A 17,102-nucleotide genomic window follows, 5' to 3' on the forward strand; every position below is an offset into this window, starting at 1 on the left:
TTGCGTAGTTTTAAAGATTTAAGCATACATAGGGGCATAGTGACAGCGAAAGCGACTTTGCTTTATACTATGTATTGATGTACGATTTAGTGTATATTCATGCGAATGTTTGCTATTTCTTCAAGTTAAAGGATCTTACATGAACTCAGGTAAAATGGATAACCAAGATAGTTAAACGCGAAGGTTGTCGTTTATTTTTATTCAGCGCAGACGATGTCGGGTCAACTGCTAGTTTTTAATATATTGTACAGTCATACAACTATACATATTGGTGATGTCATGAATGTATTGTTAGACATTGAATAGTTTCGTCACGTCTTCTGAGTAATAGTTTTTTGTACAAGTCTTTGATACTTAATGTTGAAATCAAAATATCAAAAGCATTTAAACTTCATATTGTTAAACCGTACATATTAAAACCGTTATAAACATAGAACTTTAATATAATTTAAATTACTATAATATAAACATAATAGGATGGTGTAAAAAATGTCGTCTTCCCCGATATATTCCGTTCTATTTCAAGTGTCAAAATTTCGTCGTAAGAATGCAGTTATCAGATGGTCTGCGAGCGCGACACGAGAGCAGAAAGTGTTTTTACTTTTTCCGGTGGCTTCGCGTTTTCACCCACTCCGTGATATCTCAAAGCGGTCAGGGGAACGTCTTTATTATTCACGGCTATGCGTTACTGCGTGTTCTACACGATGTAGCATATAGACTCGACTGAATACATTTTAAAAGCTTATTAACTCTTATTTTTAGAAGAAAAAAAAATTGTGGTGAGTGCGAATATTAATAAAGTTATTATGGAAATATGTTATGTTACAATGTCACATACCAAATATAAGATGTAACATAAGTTTCGGTGAAGATTTTTATAAACAGCAATTTAGAAGATGTGAAAAAAAATCTCTAATTTTTTCTTATACTTTTTCTTCGTATTTTAGGAATGCTTAATAGCCACTTAATTTGATGTCATTTATATAACAAATAGCTATTATAATACCTTAATGATACTTTATCTCACATATTATACACATTTGCTCTCAGAGTAAGTATTAATAAATATTTCCTAATCAGATCAAATGGAAATATTAACCACACATATGTTATTACGTCCACAGTGAGTCTTCAATTAACCACCTATTTTATCTAAGATTCGCTCCAGGCAACATTTATGGTATTTAAAAATAATTATATAAAATTATCGTCTCGATAACAACCTACATCTGTCAATTTGTTATGTGTAAAATTACAGGTTCGTAACAAGACATGATTTTGTGGTTAACATGGGAAATTTTGTAGTTATTACATTGACAAGCGATCGTTCTTCTAATAGACACGCATTATATGTAATTCCAATCACAGCAGTTAATAACACATATGTGAAGGCAATTGATATCCAACATTCTCTTACAAGCGGTGCTTGTATATTTAATCAATAAATTATTTGTCAGCTTTCCACCATCTGTAATGTCTATTACATTAGGTATATTTTACTTATTATATCTTATTATGTACGTGTATATACTTCGACAACTGAGCTATCTACAAATTTATCAGAGTCCGGGAGGGGCTAAAGTTACACGGAGTTTTGAATTATTATCCTTACAATAAGATAAGCAGCCTCTTCTAGACAAAAGTTTCCAAGTCAATTGATTTCTTTTCAAGTTACTTTCTGAACTACCAAGACGTTCTGACTAGGCGTGACATCTTTTATTTTGAGCTTGTTAATACTCTACCAATGACTTTTGAGTATTATAACGAAGAAATCTTGAGCGAAACTAAAGCACGAATATAATGTTCCGAGGTACCTTGTCTACAACTTTATACACTCTGCAAACACACAGAATCAGTTGCGAATCTAAATTAGTTTGTGCTGTAGGAATCACAATCGATGCGTTTTTGTGGCAAACCTATAGTAAACAGAGCACGTACTCTCTGCGCTTTCCTAGCATTCCTCTAACAGCAAATTATACAAGCGCTGTGTTAAATTGTGCGTTTGCTTTTCTTAGTTTAACTTCTACCTTTGTTCATAGGTTTTACGAGAAATCGTTGCCAGTATGGTTATATGCTACATATATGTTTCCTTATCATGAAGTTTTCGCATAATACAAGTAAGTACGTAGTAAAGTAAATAACTGAAGAATTGTGTCACTAAAGAGTGGTTTCAATGTATGTATTTATTTATAAGATTTAACATATCTATAAAATGAATTTAGGGAGATATTTTAAAGTGATCGAATGGTCTCGTTGACTGAATGTTTGAGTTTCTATGGGTAAATTTAAGAAGAATCTGTACCGATTCTTTAATATATATAGTTTAAAATAGGTCAAATAATGGACTGTCTGCACATATTATCTCAAACCATAATATTTTATTACAAAGACGGCATGGATGAAAGAAATATTGAATGAAGAATTCGTATTTAAAATGATGGTATATGCGCCAATAAAAAATTTATTGGCCATAAAATGTATCTCTAAATCGAATAATGTAGCTTTTTCATTTCTTTTAAGTTGACTGCCTATTTTCTAAAAAGAACTAGTTCCTTGAAAGATAATGTGACCTCAAGAATTTTATTTTCATGATGTCAGGATTTTGGAATAAAAAATAAAAAATAACTAATTAAGTGGTTACTATATTAACAATATTTAAAAAGAATACGTAGGTAATTAAATAAGTGTCTAGTTTGTCATTAAGTATTTTAAAATCATCTCATAATCCATTATTTTTTATAACACGGTATTTTCAATTATTTAGTGATCCCTTTGACTTTTCATATCTATAATAATATAATAAAGCTGACGAGTTTGTTTGAACGCAATAATCTCAGAAACTACTGATCCGATTTGAAAAATTCTTTCAGTTTTAGATAGCCCATTTATTGACAAAGCCGGGGCGGACCGCTAGTTATTTATATTTGTTCCTTGCTTACCTATTAACACCAATAAACATAATTATTATAATGACAGTAATTATACATAACATCACCTATTATTTCATAATTTTATTACCGTCATTGTTTATTAAATTAAAATATAAAATTATTAATGATTAGTGACAACAGTCTAGTCAAAATATTTAAAACTAAACATGTACGGAAATAACCTTGGTTAAATTTAGACCTATTGATGTGTGTCAACGGGTTAAATGAGAGAAATTGTATTCAAATAAGCTTTGACACATACATAATGTATACCGTATAATATAACTCTTAGATTGAATAAAAACAGAAGAACGAATTTTGCATTCTCGCACGCAAACCTTGAATTTTGTGAGAATTCGGTAATTCGATTTACCATGGCTTAAACTATTGGGACCTTCTAAATAATTAATCACATGAGACGAAATTTATTATGAGTGTTTACATGATGATTGTTGAAATACAGGAATACACAAAATGTTCGTGGTATGATATTTCTATTCGTTTTTTTTTTCTTTTTTTATGTCATAGTCGGGAATGGAACTGGTGGGTCGCCTGATGGTAAGCCGCCCATGAACATTTTGAGAGGCATAAGGTCAATTCTAGACCATATGCCTCTACAAGTGCCGCCTTTAATTTGGGAAGGGATTAAGAAAGGATTGTCGCGAGGAATAAAGGACTGGGTAAGGAACGGATATAGGCCTCCGACCCAATCACCGTATAAAACACATTAGCATGTTATTATTTCATGCCGGTTTTCTGTAGGGGTGTGATACTTCCCCGGTGCGAGCTGGCCCAATTCGTGCCGAAACGTGCTCGACTCCCACTCTGTTCGTTGAAGTATCATTGCTTATACCATCAGTTGTACTATCTATGATATACTACATGGCATGGTATATGTATATAAGTATATTTTCATGGCTTTACTTGATTTTTCTTAAGTTTTTCTTAAGTTCGCGATACTTAATACATCAGTACGCAATCAATAAGATTGTTCCAGTTTTGTCACGTATATCTACTTACTTATATCTCATGTGCTATACATTAAAATATATTAGAGAACGTTATAAATACGTAGATTACATTTATTGCTTCCGTAGCCCTCCAACACAGGTTGATAAACTTTCGTTTTGGTTTAGAGAAATTACTTTTCAATACCATTATGAATGTTCTTGATAGTAAATCAAAATAATTACATGTGCCCAAACGTTTGGAGCGAACTAAAAGTTTAGACGAGATTTTTTAAGAGAAAGTAAATCATTTATCGAGTGTAGCTATAACGGACTGGTCGTGTTACTGAATGGCTTAACTATTTTCTATGTAACATCATCAAATTGATTATTATAGCGCTAATACATTCGCGAATACTCTCTCCTATTATATTGAGCTGATTTTTAATCGATATATCGCTAACGTTTATAGATTGTTTCGTAATTTATAGTTTTGTTCGTGTTAATTATGTAAATGTACAATAAATATGATACACTGATTGAGGATGCATTTTTAATTAACAGACCTTGTTTATAATATGAGGCTTTAATTGGAAATAGGAAATAAATTAGGTACATAAGTTTTGATATGTATTATATATTATTGAATAAAACAAGTCAAATAACACAAATTAAAAGATTGCATTCATTTGTTGAATAATACAGATTGGCATAATAATATGAAATATCCACAATCTTATTTTTATATAATTTAGTTAACTAAAAATTCATTCAAATGAGGATAAGCCTGATATAGCCTTCATCATCATCATCATCATCATCATCATAGGGACACGGACTTCTTATGAGAGTTCAGGCCATATCCATCACGCTGGCTAAATGCGGATTGGCAGATGTCACATGTTGCCGAACTTTTTGATTCTACATGCCAATTTCCTCACTATGTTTTCCTTCACCGTTTTAAGTAGTGGTGATGTGAATAATGCGCAGATTAGCCAAAAATAAAATGTTTATCTGCTTCACGCTCGCCTGGTCTCGACTCCCGTCTTTTCGATTTAATTCCGAGGTCCTCACCAATGGGCCACCATTTTTTACATATTTACATAGCTTAATTACCTAATTAATCATTATCATCATCATCAGGGGCATAGGCCTCCTATGATATAGGCCATAATCTAATGAATAGCCCTTTTAAATCTACTTTATAACTATCTTGGCTTTTATATAACCACACGATAATACTGTATTTTGTTTACATACCTAATGTAAACGCTTATCATTTAAGCTCAATAATCGATTGAATCAAAGATATATAATAACAAGTTCACACTAGAAGCATTTATATTCAGATGTTAAATACCCGTGAATCAGCCTAAATAAAATTAAATGTGATCCACCACAATCCGGAATGCTAATCGGCGAGAACGCAGCGCGAATGCTTAAATACGGTTAAATAAATAAAATAAAATTGTGTTGGAGTAAAAATGTGTGTTAGTATGCTGTGCTCGGTGTGTGTCCGGCTAAAGCTAGGGCTTGCAGGTACTTATAAATTACTGTACTGGGGATATCTACTTAGTTTTAAAGAAAAGGTTAAAGAAAAGAAGGATTGTTTTATGAAGTTTGATGATATGGCATGCCGCATGCGCCATTCCGAATTCGGCCAATGTTAAAACTTATAGTGGCCTAATTCATAAGTGTTTGAGGTGCCTGAGGTCCAAATAATAACGTTCTAATGGTGATTATTATAGATTATTCATTTCATACAGTTTAATTTCATTCAGAGGAAAATAAAAATTATTCCATAATACATTTAACAAAACTTCGTCCACTTTTAAACTTATCAAAAAATGTACAATTTGCCAATTATTACTATTTTTTGTATGTTTTAGCTTACGGTTGGGACGCAAGCAAAGACGATCAGTATAGGTCAAATGCATCCGTCCCGTATTCCTACAAGAGAATATGGGACTAAAAAGAGTGGAAACAAGACATGTGTCATTTTAATAGATTTTTGGAAGAAATTGGAAGAAATTAATTGATACGTGATAAATGAGATCAGTTTTAATGAATTAATTTTCGATTTTGTCTAGTAGGGGCCTGAAAGTTATTAATTGAATATTATTGAGAGCAGTATAACCTCAACTGGATATTCTACCATAAGTCATGTCTAATACCTGAACGGGGAAGACAAATGAGCAAACTCGAACTGAAATGTGTTACATAGGTTTATTTATATATTACATACGTTTATTTTGAATCAAAACTAAATTTTAACACTCAACTTATAGCAAAATAAAGGGCAAAGAAAAATCATTTATAAAGTTACAAAACAAATTAATATTGTATAGTTGCTTATGCCATAAAGGGACTCAGGTCTAAAAATATTACATATACGCAAGGTGAAATAGTAACATGCGAATGCTAATATTTCGTTCAGGGAGCTTGAGGTTCCGTTTCCTATTCCTTCTCCGGTCCTTTCCTTTATCCCCGTCGTGAATTCTTACTTTATCCTTTATTAGAAGCGAGCAACAAATTTTCAGAGGCTCTGCAAATGTTCATAGCCGCTAGTGATCGCTTAAACTCAGATGAACGACCAGCTCTTTTTTTCAATATCGGAAAAAACTTTTGAGGCTAAAAACACCATTTTGAATTTCAAAAATGGTGTTTTATCTTAGAACATTTTTTTTTATTCTAGGAAGTTTATAATGTAGGTATATTCTTATTTCAAAATCATACGTCTTCTTTCCAGTCTAATTAATTTAGACATAAATTTAGATTTAAATTGGTTTAAATTAATATGGCTTCGTTCATTAAAGTGGGTTGTATTTACGAATCTTAAAGGAGTAATTGGAAAATAATTAATTGAGAAAGAAAGGCCAAACAAGAAGATTCAGTTTTGGAATTGAAACAATTTAAAAGTTATAAGTAAAAACCAAACTATATATAGTTAATTATTACTAGGAAAAGTATAAAAAAATGTATACAAACTTTGGACAAAAGCGAATTATAATTAATTACCTATAAATCATAATCATATGTTTATTTTTTAATCAACATAAATATCACGGCTCCTTGTCCGACTGCACCGTTTTCATTTCGACTAGTAAATCATAAGCGGACAAGTTCGCAAATTATTTAAACATTCTTAATAAGAAATGCATATAAATTATGCTTACTTACCATCGATTATAACTGCTTACATCAAATCAGATTTATTTAAAATATCATGGAGTGGATTTCTGTTTATTGAATTATGTTGTGTGACATATTTTTTTCTAATGCATATAGTGAACGATTGTCGTTAGTTTCAAATTCAATTCAATATTCTATTATTTATATTACCTTTGAGCCCTTAGCAAACCAGGGGAGTTACGGTAACGTCTTAAAGCAGTAGCTCTGTCCTTTACCACACTGGATTTAGTACTTTTTTATTTAGTACTGCCTTTAGACGTTGTCTTAGTTCATAAACAATTTCAACGTAACATGTTCACTTTATAGAGTATCCTCTACTCTAATCTGTCTTTTATTTTAAGTTTTTGTAGCCTACCAATTTTGGTACTGAATAGAGATGATTTTGTAGAAATGTAGAATTCACGCAATATATTTCCAATTCTAGCAATTAGATCTTCACCTTCTCGCCAATAATTAGGGGTCACGAACCACTAAGCCAATTAGCTATATAGCTAGTTATAAGCTGAATATGACGTATTTGCGCGAATTAGGTCAAGTTGAAATGGTATAGTTAGTTGGGGTCAAATAACATAATACTATACTAGACATTGGTAAATACCAAATTTATTCTTCAATCTCTTTAATCTATAAAAAGTAGGTTTCTGGGCGTTCTCTGGCTATTAGAGGGCAGTTTAATAGAAAATAAAGTAGTGTAAAAACAATAGCAAATAAGAAAAAAACAGAACATAAAATCCCTTCTTATAATCATCGCTTTACATATAGTCCTCATCGTTTTCCATCATCCATCATCATGTTGTTACAAAGTATAATTGTGATAAATGTTAAAAACATTCAACACATCGTAAATTATTTTAACGCTATCTTTTTACTACAGAAGCGAAGATTAAAAACACTTAACACACATAGAACACTATAAAACAGTAACCTTTCGATAAAAATCAAATAACGTGTAGTATATTAAACGGTTTCAACCTATATAACTTTATTTGCACCTGTCGAGGGTTCTCAAAGAAAATCAAAGACGTATGCTAAGATTACATTTCATGTCGCTTAAAATACAATGTACCATTGAACTGATTACGGCCAATGGGTGTGTCTGTCCTCGTTATCAAATTTACGCCGTCCTCCATTTTTCTCTGAATACATTTATCTTATTTTCGAGTCCGTGTTTTAATGTCAATGGCACTATTAAGCGCTTAATTGATTTATAATTATGTGGTGCTTATTTATGGACATTCCTTGTTATAATCATTCTTTAATATCATATATGTTTGTTTACAATATCTGCTTCGTAAAATTTTTTTAATCAAACAACAAGTTAATCAAAGAATTAATTTTAAATGAAAATAAATGAACAGTTGTTCTTAAGGTTTATGTATAATCATCATCATCATCATCATCAGCCCATATATGTTCCCACTGCTGGAACACAGGCCTCCTATGAGGGCCATAATCCACCACGCTGGCCAAGTGCGGGTTGGCAGATGTCACATGTCGTCGAACTTTTGATTCTTGGACATGCCGGTTTCCTCACGATGTTTTCCTTCACCGTTTTAAGCAGTGGTGATGTTATTCACATGTGCAGATAAATTGACAAATCAATTTATTTTCTGCACGCTCCGCCCGGTCTCGAACTCCGACTTATCGATTTTGAAGTCCGAGGTTCTCACCACTGAGCCACCACTGCTTTTTATGTATAATATGAAGCTGAAAAACTTGTTTGTTGATTTTTGTTGTGTTAATGAAGGCTAATAATAATGCTAGTGATATCACATTCCTCACGCGGTAAGCCGAATTTCTTCGTTGCAACGTGAACGACAGACAAACAGACTTTGGCATATGAGTAAGGAAGTAAACGACATGGATGAAACCGCGGGATACCGATAGTTAATTATATATTTCAATGAATGAATATTTTAATGATATCTGTAAATAATGTGTAAGTTATCTGATTTCAATGAGTAAAAATCTAAAAATAGTTTATAAAGTATTGGCCGTAACATTAAAGTTTTATCCATTTTTAACCTGTCAATATCAATTTATACCAGAATAATAATTTTGAACAAAAAGCCTTCGAATTGTCAGAACTAGACGGTGGAGGCAACAGCTGTAAAAAAACTTATCATCAAAATCGGTTCACTCAGTATATGGTACAAAAGAAATGATGTAACAAACATATAAATACAGTCGAATTTAAAAACCTTCTTTGAAATCGATTAAAAACGTCATATCACTACAATAAACGGTTTCATGAATAAAGACAGCGGAATTTTTAAAAGATTTAAAACAAACAAAAGCTATTTTCGGTGACCGATAGCGAAAGCTCATGTTGACATATTGGAAAGTAGTCAAGAGTTTCTTGAGAATATTATGATCTTAATGTACCGAGATTATGGTACAAGCAAAATATACGGAGGCGGTACAGCCTCCCCCACTCAAGATCATACATTTTACATAATTCACATATTTATTACTTTGTGGCTCACAGAATTTGTAACAAATATTTTCATTCCAATAGGAAACCTAATTTTCAGAGTTATTTAATCTATAAGATAGTTAATCATTTAAATTGTTAAATTTTTGTTGTTTAAGAACACTGTACGAGACTATCTTTTTCAGTAGTATATGACTGCCCCAATGATATATAATTAAAATAATATATAATAATAGCCTTTAGAGTGCATTCTTAATAAATGTGAGTGGAATCTTCCAAAGTTTCAAGCATGTCAGCTTTGCTTAGCCATAAAAGTGACATTTTGATAAAACCAATAGATACATTAACCTCACTGTTCATCCGTAAACTAGCACAATAAGCTTTACTAGTTCGTTCACTCTTTAAAGTTATTCCTTAGCAGAAAAATCTATACTACAATATAAACTAATCCTTATTACACTGTGTTAAAACATCGTTTACAGAAGCCCATAACTTACACTTCATACCTTCTAGTTGTATGCCATCAAATACGGAAATTTTTTGAAAATGTATTTTATCACCGGATCGTAAGGCTTAATATACGTTAATTTATCCAATACTATGAGTCTCTCTTCATGTTTATATCGTTTTTATATCGGCCACGCGGCTCATACTGAAACAAAAGTTGGTCGCAGCGACATCGTCAACAAACCGGATCCTAGAGGTAGAGTATCGGAGTTTCATTGACGGTTCTACGTTCTTACACGCGCCTATAGCTATTGTAACTTGAACTGTTAGATACTGGTTGTTTAATGATGTCTGAGGCTTTCGCTTTTGGACGTGAATCTTGAAGATATGCATTGAAATTCTTATCGACAAATTACTTAGTAATTTATCTATAGAACTTCTGCCAATGACGCTGAATATAATGATTTATTAAAACAAATCCATTATTTAAAATGAAAACCATTTAAGAACTCCAAACTGATTATAATAAATGGTTGTGTATCACGAACTTAATATACGATGCTGGATTTAAAAAGTGAACGTAAATGCTACAGCATCTGAAGACGATTAGATTTATAGACTCGACGTGCTTATTCATGCATACAAATTGCAGAGATTTCACAAAGCTAATAGATATAACGTTTTTAGATTAAGAAAGCTTATAAATTTTGAGTTTAAAAGAGTATCTCTGCATCAGATTATCGTTAGTTTTTTTATGTTGTAGCGGACAACTATTTGGTTTGCATTTGCGACAGGGCCGACGACGCGGAATCGGACATGATTGGTCTAATTTTGACTGTTTAAAATAATTCTTATAAAGATAAATTAGGAGACGATAATTAGCATATTCACACAACTACCCAAAAAGTTGTATAATATTTAACAGTTCAAATGTATGCGTAAGTGTTACTGAAAGTTTGTAAAGCCCCGTGTCGATGATACTTATCTAGCATAGTATAGTCTGTATATATATCATAATATTATCTATGATGGGTGTATCAATGGCCAAGCGAATGGATGTAAAGTGAGAAGTTACACGGTTGCACACGGGCGCTCGTTACACGCTATTATTCATATAACTGCTATTACTTCTATTACAAAGTTCTGTTACATCGTTATTGGAGTAATGGCACGGATGCTTGGATCATTATGCACCGATTTGCGTATATAATTAGATAGGTTTTTAAGAATGTAGTGAGTTGATAAAATTTATTAACATGTTATGGTTTAATGTAGTAGTAATTAGTAGTAAATGATGTGTTGGAATAAAAATAAAATCATTAGTACTGTTTTTTGCATTTTATTGTTATTTGTAATACTATAATAGGGTTTGAAAATAAAATACTTATGTTATCACTAATGATAATCAAATACTACACATCAGATTAAATTTTTAAAGTTATTGCAGGATCATATATAATAGCAAAAATTTTAATTAATCTAATATGAGAAACACATGCACGTCTTGTAGAAAATCACAAATGTGTCGTATCCGGGCGCTGCGCACGCGACTGCACGCGCGTGGCTCGTATACACCATACAAACATTTTTAGAGCACCGTTTTCACATCCCCATTTCAATTTGATTAGTAACAAGGTGCCTGTCTCTGCTTTTTTGTGTTGACCTGGATGAAACAATGTAGCCTATGTTTTTGGATTAAATCAAATCTTAATTGAAGCATCAAAATCAAGCAAAAAAAAATCAAATCTTATCTCATTTTTTTAAGTTTACACAATAAACGTAAACACCTAAAATAAATGGTATCATCTAAATTAGTTTTTTAATAGTGAAACATCTACGCCGGAATATGTTTAACTCATTCAACATTTTTACTACTTTAATTTGATATTTGTTAATTGGATAAAGATATAAATATATTTTCTAACACAATAATGAAATATTTACCATTCGTTCTATGTGGAATGAATAATTAATGATAAATTGAAGCAATTAAAGTATATGCGTAGCTAAACTTTGTAAATTATTTATTTTTTTTCTAATAAATTGCATGCAATTCCAACCATACGCTATTTATTAGGCTTTCTATAGTGCCTTCAGAAAACTTACCAATCAAAACGGCTGTACGGTGTGTACCGTATATTGCGAGCCACGTAGTAAAGTCTGCAGGCCGCCCGTTTGCGCACATCCTATAACTAACGACCTTGTAAGCGGACCTTGAGGTTTCACCTCTTAATCAAACTCTAAAAGTACAGGTTATAGTATAATAACTACGCTTTATTTGGTTAAGTGGATATAGTTTGTTGTATAAAAGACAAATATTAAGTCGATTATTAAAGATATACTAAACAGAGCAAGAAGAAATTAAACATATTTTTTAATAAAAACAAATAATCGTTTTGTGAGTCTTACGTGGGTGTCGAGTGCTCGCATCGGGCAAGTTACCACACCCCCACAGAAGATCGTCTTAAAATGTAGCTTGTTAATGCTACAAAGTCCATACGGTAACTGTGGGAACCGAGAGTCCATATTCTTCCCTTCACACGTCCATTCCTTGCTATCTCCTATCCCTATAAGGGAGTAACTTATTATCTTATAACTCCTGCGTTTGCCATATGCCTATGGCAAACGGATTTCCTCGTGGTTGGTGGTGATCGCTTACCGTCAGGCAAACCTGATGGTTGTGACGTAGAGTGGTGCTGGTGCACCACTCTCCGCTTTAACAATAAAATATTCGTTTATATTATAATTTAATTTAAAATTATCTATATTACCTGAAAGCGACCAAAGTAGCTTTTTCGACTACAGTTTACTAAAGACACATTATTTGATAATCTTAGAATTCTTTAATCTTATAATTATAAACTAGTAGTAATTTAATTATAATATTCTCACGACAGAATTGGTTTCACCGGACACATTCACTAAAAGGCTAATTAAAAGTTTCATTTTTTTATGTTATAATTAATTCGGATTCGATTTTGTAGTGAATGGCGATATTTAAAAATTGTAAGTGTTGCTAAGTTAATATCGAAATTTACGAAAATTTGCATTAAACAAATATATTGCAAATTATGATAGTATTTATCTTATATCTTTAAACGAGCAATTCTTGTATATATATATATATATATATATATATATATATATATATATATATATATATATATATATATATATATATATATATATATCTATATAGATAATTGGAATCTCGGAATCGGCTGCAACGATTTTCATGAAATTTAGTATATAGGGGGTTTCAGGGGCGATAAATCGATCTAGCTAGGAATTTTTTTTAGAAAATGTCATATTCGTGTTTTTTTTCCTGACATCTATTGGTGAATAATAAAACTATTTTGCTTCGTAGATAGCTGGACAACTGAAATAACACATAGGCACATTTTATACCGATATTCCTACGGGATACGGACTTACGCGGTTTCAACCGCGGGTCACAGCTAGTATAAATATAAATTAACATCTTTGCATTAGAAAAATTAACACATGTACGTCAAGTGGTTTACCTCCACTTTTCCATCGGCTTCAAAAAATAAAGAGGTTATGAATTCGACTGTATTTTTGTATTTGTTACCTCATAAGCTTTTACTACTAGGTGAACTGATTTTAATGGTTCTTTATAAGGTGGTACCAGTAGTGTGGTACCATTTAAGATTGGTTTATTTTTGTCAATTCGAAGGCGGTTCTGTTTTTTGTTAAAATAATTATTTAATTCTCTTATTCTCGTTTGATATTCTTTTTACTACTACCGTTGGCTTGTATAAATATAAAAACATTTATATTTATATAAATAATAAGAATGAAAATCTTCTGCATTATGTGTGATGTGATTTTATAATTTACATATATCAACAAAAAACCAACATTTCACCTGCTCTAAATAGCACCTCACGGTTTGTGAATTTTATCTAGTATAATGCAGCAACACTTGTATGGATATATTTTAGAAATCCATGTCACTGTGTCAAAAGTTGGATTATGGTTTAATTTACAAAAAATACAAGCAAAATATTTATGTTATGCATAATAAAAATTGAGCGAATCTGCGAACAGTGAAAGAATCTTTGAAACGGTTTTAGTAATTCCTGAATGTTTTTTTTATGTCATCGTCGGCAATGGAGCTAGTGGGTCGCCTGATGGTAAGCGCTACCACCGCCCATGAACATTTGGATAGGGATAAGGTCAATTGCAGACCAAACGCCTCTACAAATGGATTGGGGACTTTAAATTGGGAGGCATTAAGAAAGGATTGATGAGTGGAATATTAGCATACATCAAAATATAATAATTGTAACATTAGCATAGGTAGTATGAATAATTATTATGTGTCTGTTATAGATTTTTCAAATGGCTTTGAAAAATGAAACACGAATGTCTCTTTACTCAATAATATTATTTTATTTTCAGCTAATGAATTGAATGGAACCTCTTATATACGAAACATGAGATGCATATTTAATTTTGTGAACTTTCTGCAACCAGATTCGTTAAATATTTAAAATGCATCCATTATGTACACTTGCAAATTTTAATAATTCATAAGTCTCATCGCATGCAAATAGCTGGGATGAATTCTAAATTAAATGATCGTATTTATGTATCGGAGATGTTAATACTAAGAATTAATACATTATTTAATTTTGGATTTCTGAGATTTTTATATTTACTACCTAATATGTTACGTAATACTAGAAGATAAATAAGAAATTTGAGTGCTGATAATGTCACAAGTGTAATTATATAAATATACTAACCGAAGAAAATTCTAAATTCGATATGAATAATTAATGTATTCTCAACAAAATATCGTATTGTCTATAATAGTAAACATATAAAGAACTAAATTGTAGTAATATGTGCATTATTTTTTCTTGATCTATCCATTTCAAATAAAAAGGCAATATACCAAATAAAAAAGCAATATACCAATACACCCAAAAATATGGAAAATTGATTGAGGTAAACGTAAACGCTGATTACACAGAAATATCATTATCTAAAGGTTGTTTCAACAAAAAACTATGCGCTTGGAAAACTATTTCCTAAATATAATTTTAATTTTTAGTTTTATAGCATTGAAATGCTTTATAAATTAGAAATGTTGGCAGGATCACTCACGGGTGGCCGAGAGGCTAGGCGTTGCTACGGTTAGGCAAGATACGCAGGTTCGAATCCTGCCTCGTGATCAAATTTTTTCTATTCTTTCAATATTTCCTAAATATTTTTAATAAAGATGAATGAATCAGAACAGATTATGAATTTGATAACATGTTAAAATGTTCCAAATATAAAGTTTATGATACAGCTAAGTAATCATTGAAATTATTAAAGTAAGAATTTTTGTTATATTATTAAAAAAAGAAAGTAAGAATGAAACTCCAATATTTTTTTCAAGTATTATAAATAAATATGCCTAAAGTTTCTATCAATAATAATATAAACTGATCAATACTTCAAAAAGTACTAGTAAAAGCTTTTGAGAATGTATTACAAATTCAAATATTCCATGATTCTTCGATTTCTCTTAATTAAATACCTAATTTAATTTCAATTTGTTTAACGCTGAATTTTAATGCGCAGTATTAAACACACAACCATTTCCTTTACATAATATTTCGTTTAATCTTCTCCAACTCAAGGAGTTGTTTGTTTACCTTATGCAGTTGTAAAAAAGTTATTAATAAAATAATAATTGAGAATTGAGTATAATTAACATTAAAAACGATTAATGTATGACTTTTCGTCGCTTATTAAGGGAAAAGACAGTTTCAGATTTTTAAGGTGGTATAAGATAAATTTACTTATTGTATACTAAAAGGTTATTACAAAATAGGAAGCTCATATATTTAATACCTGAGTAGATTATTAGAAGACCTGGTGCCAATGAAACATTTTGGTTGATTCCATTTTAAACGAGTAAAACTAGTATGTGTAATAAACGAGGTTTTGTTACTGTCCTATAAAACTATTTTCATTTCTTATCAGAATCAAATGTAGCGGTTTGTAAGCAATATAATTTTAAACTTGTAACTGGTTTGGACGCGTCTTAAATTTCATCTCATTCATGCGAATTATGGGTCAGTAAAACGAGAAAATTGCTTGAAACCTTTTCCTTTATGTATCGTGCATACGTTTTTATAAATACAGGTCAATAAACCTACCGATTTATATTGATAAATAATTTTATTTCTCAAGCTAAGCTGCCGTCTAAGGTCTTTTAACAAAGGTAAATTACAACTGACTTATCAAACAGGTTACCTAGTTTCCTATAGATGATGAAACACGCTGGGTAATTTGTATCATTTATTTTATTATAGTTAAATAAGTTCTAGAAAGTACGTAAGTATGGCAACAATTTTAGTTAACAAAGATAATAATAGAAATTAATTGGATATTAATAGTGAAAGACTTTATTTTATAGTGGCGGTCCGCCTCGGCTTCGCCCGTTGTTCAGATATAGCCTATAGCCTTCCTCATTAAATGGGCTATCTAACACTGAAAGAATTTTTCAAATTGAACCAGCGGCTCCTGAGATTAGTGCGTTCAAACTTCAGCTATATTATAAATATTAGTATAGATAATCATTTCATTCTTGATGCGTTTTGGGAATATCAAGATACAATTAGGTTTTAATACAGAAATAGAGGAAGTCAAAAATACCGATGTCCAAGAAAATACAATGAAGGTTTCCTTTGTGCTATTGCATTTTCACATCAGTTGGGTGTCTGCTATGATGGCAAATTATCAACAATGGCTAAAACCAGGTACTTCCATATGAGAAGCCATTGTTGTGATGCTAATTTTGTTAACTGTATTTCGCACTCAAAGTACATTTCTCACTGTATACTTTAGATGCAAATAGAAATAATTCCATTATTACAAAATCGGTTTTTAATTTTAGTAGGCATAAGAACTTTTACTTTTTTACCATTATAGAATACAAAGCACAAAATACTGATATTCTTAAAAATTACATTATTTCATATAAGCAAGATATGTTCTTGTGGTTGTATTTTTCAGAATGTGCTAAATGCTAAAGAAAAAAATGGGCTAAGGGCTAAATACATTAATTGTAGTATAAGGTCAATAGGTAGGTAATAATAAATTCATTTTAATTCTTCCTGGTAAAAGATT

The sequence above is a fragment of the Zerene cesonia genome, chromosome 3, assembly GCF_012273895.1.
Source record: "Zerene cesonia ecotype Mississippi chromosome 3, Zerene_cesonia_1.1, whole genome shotgun sequence".
Classification (NCBI taxonomy): domain Eukaryota; kingdom Metazoa; phylum Arthropoda; class Insecta; order Lepidoptera; family Pieridae; genus Zerene; species Zerene cesonia.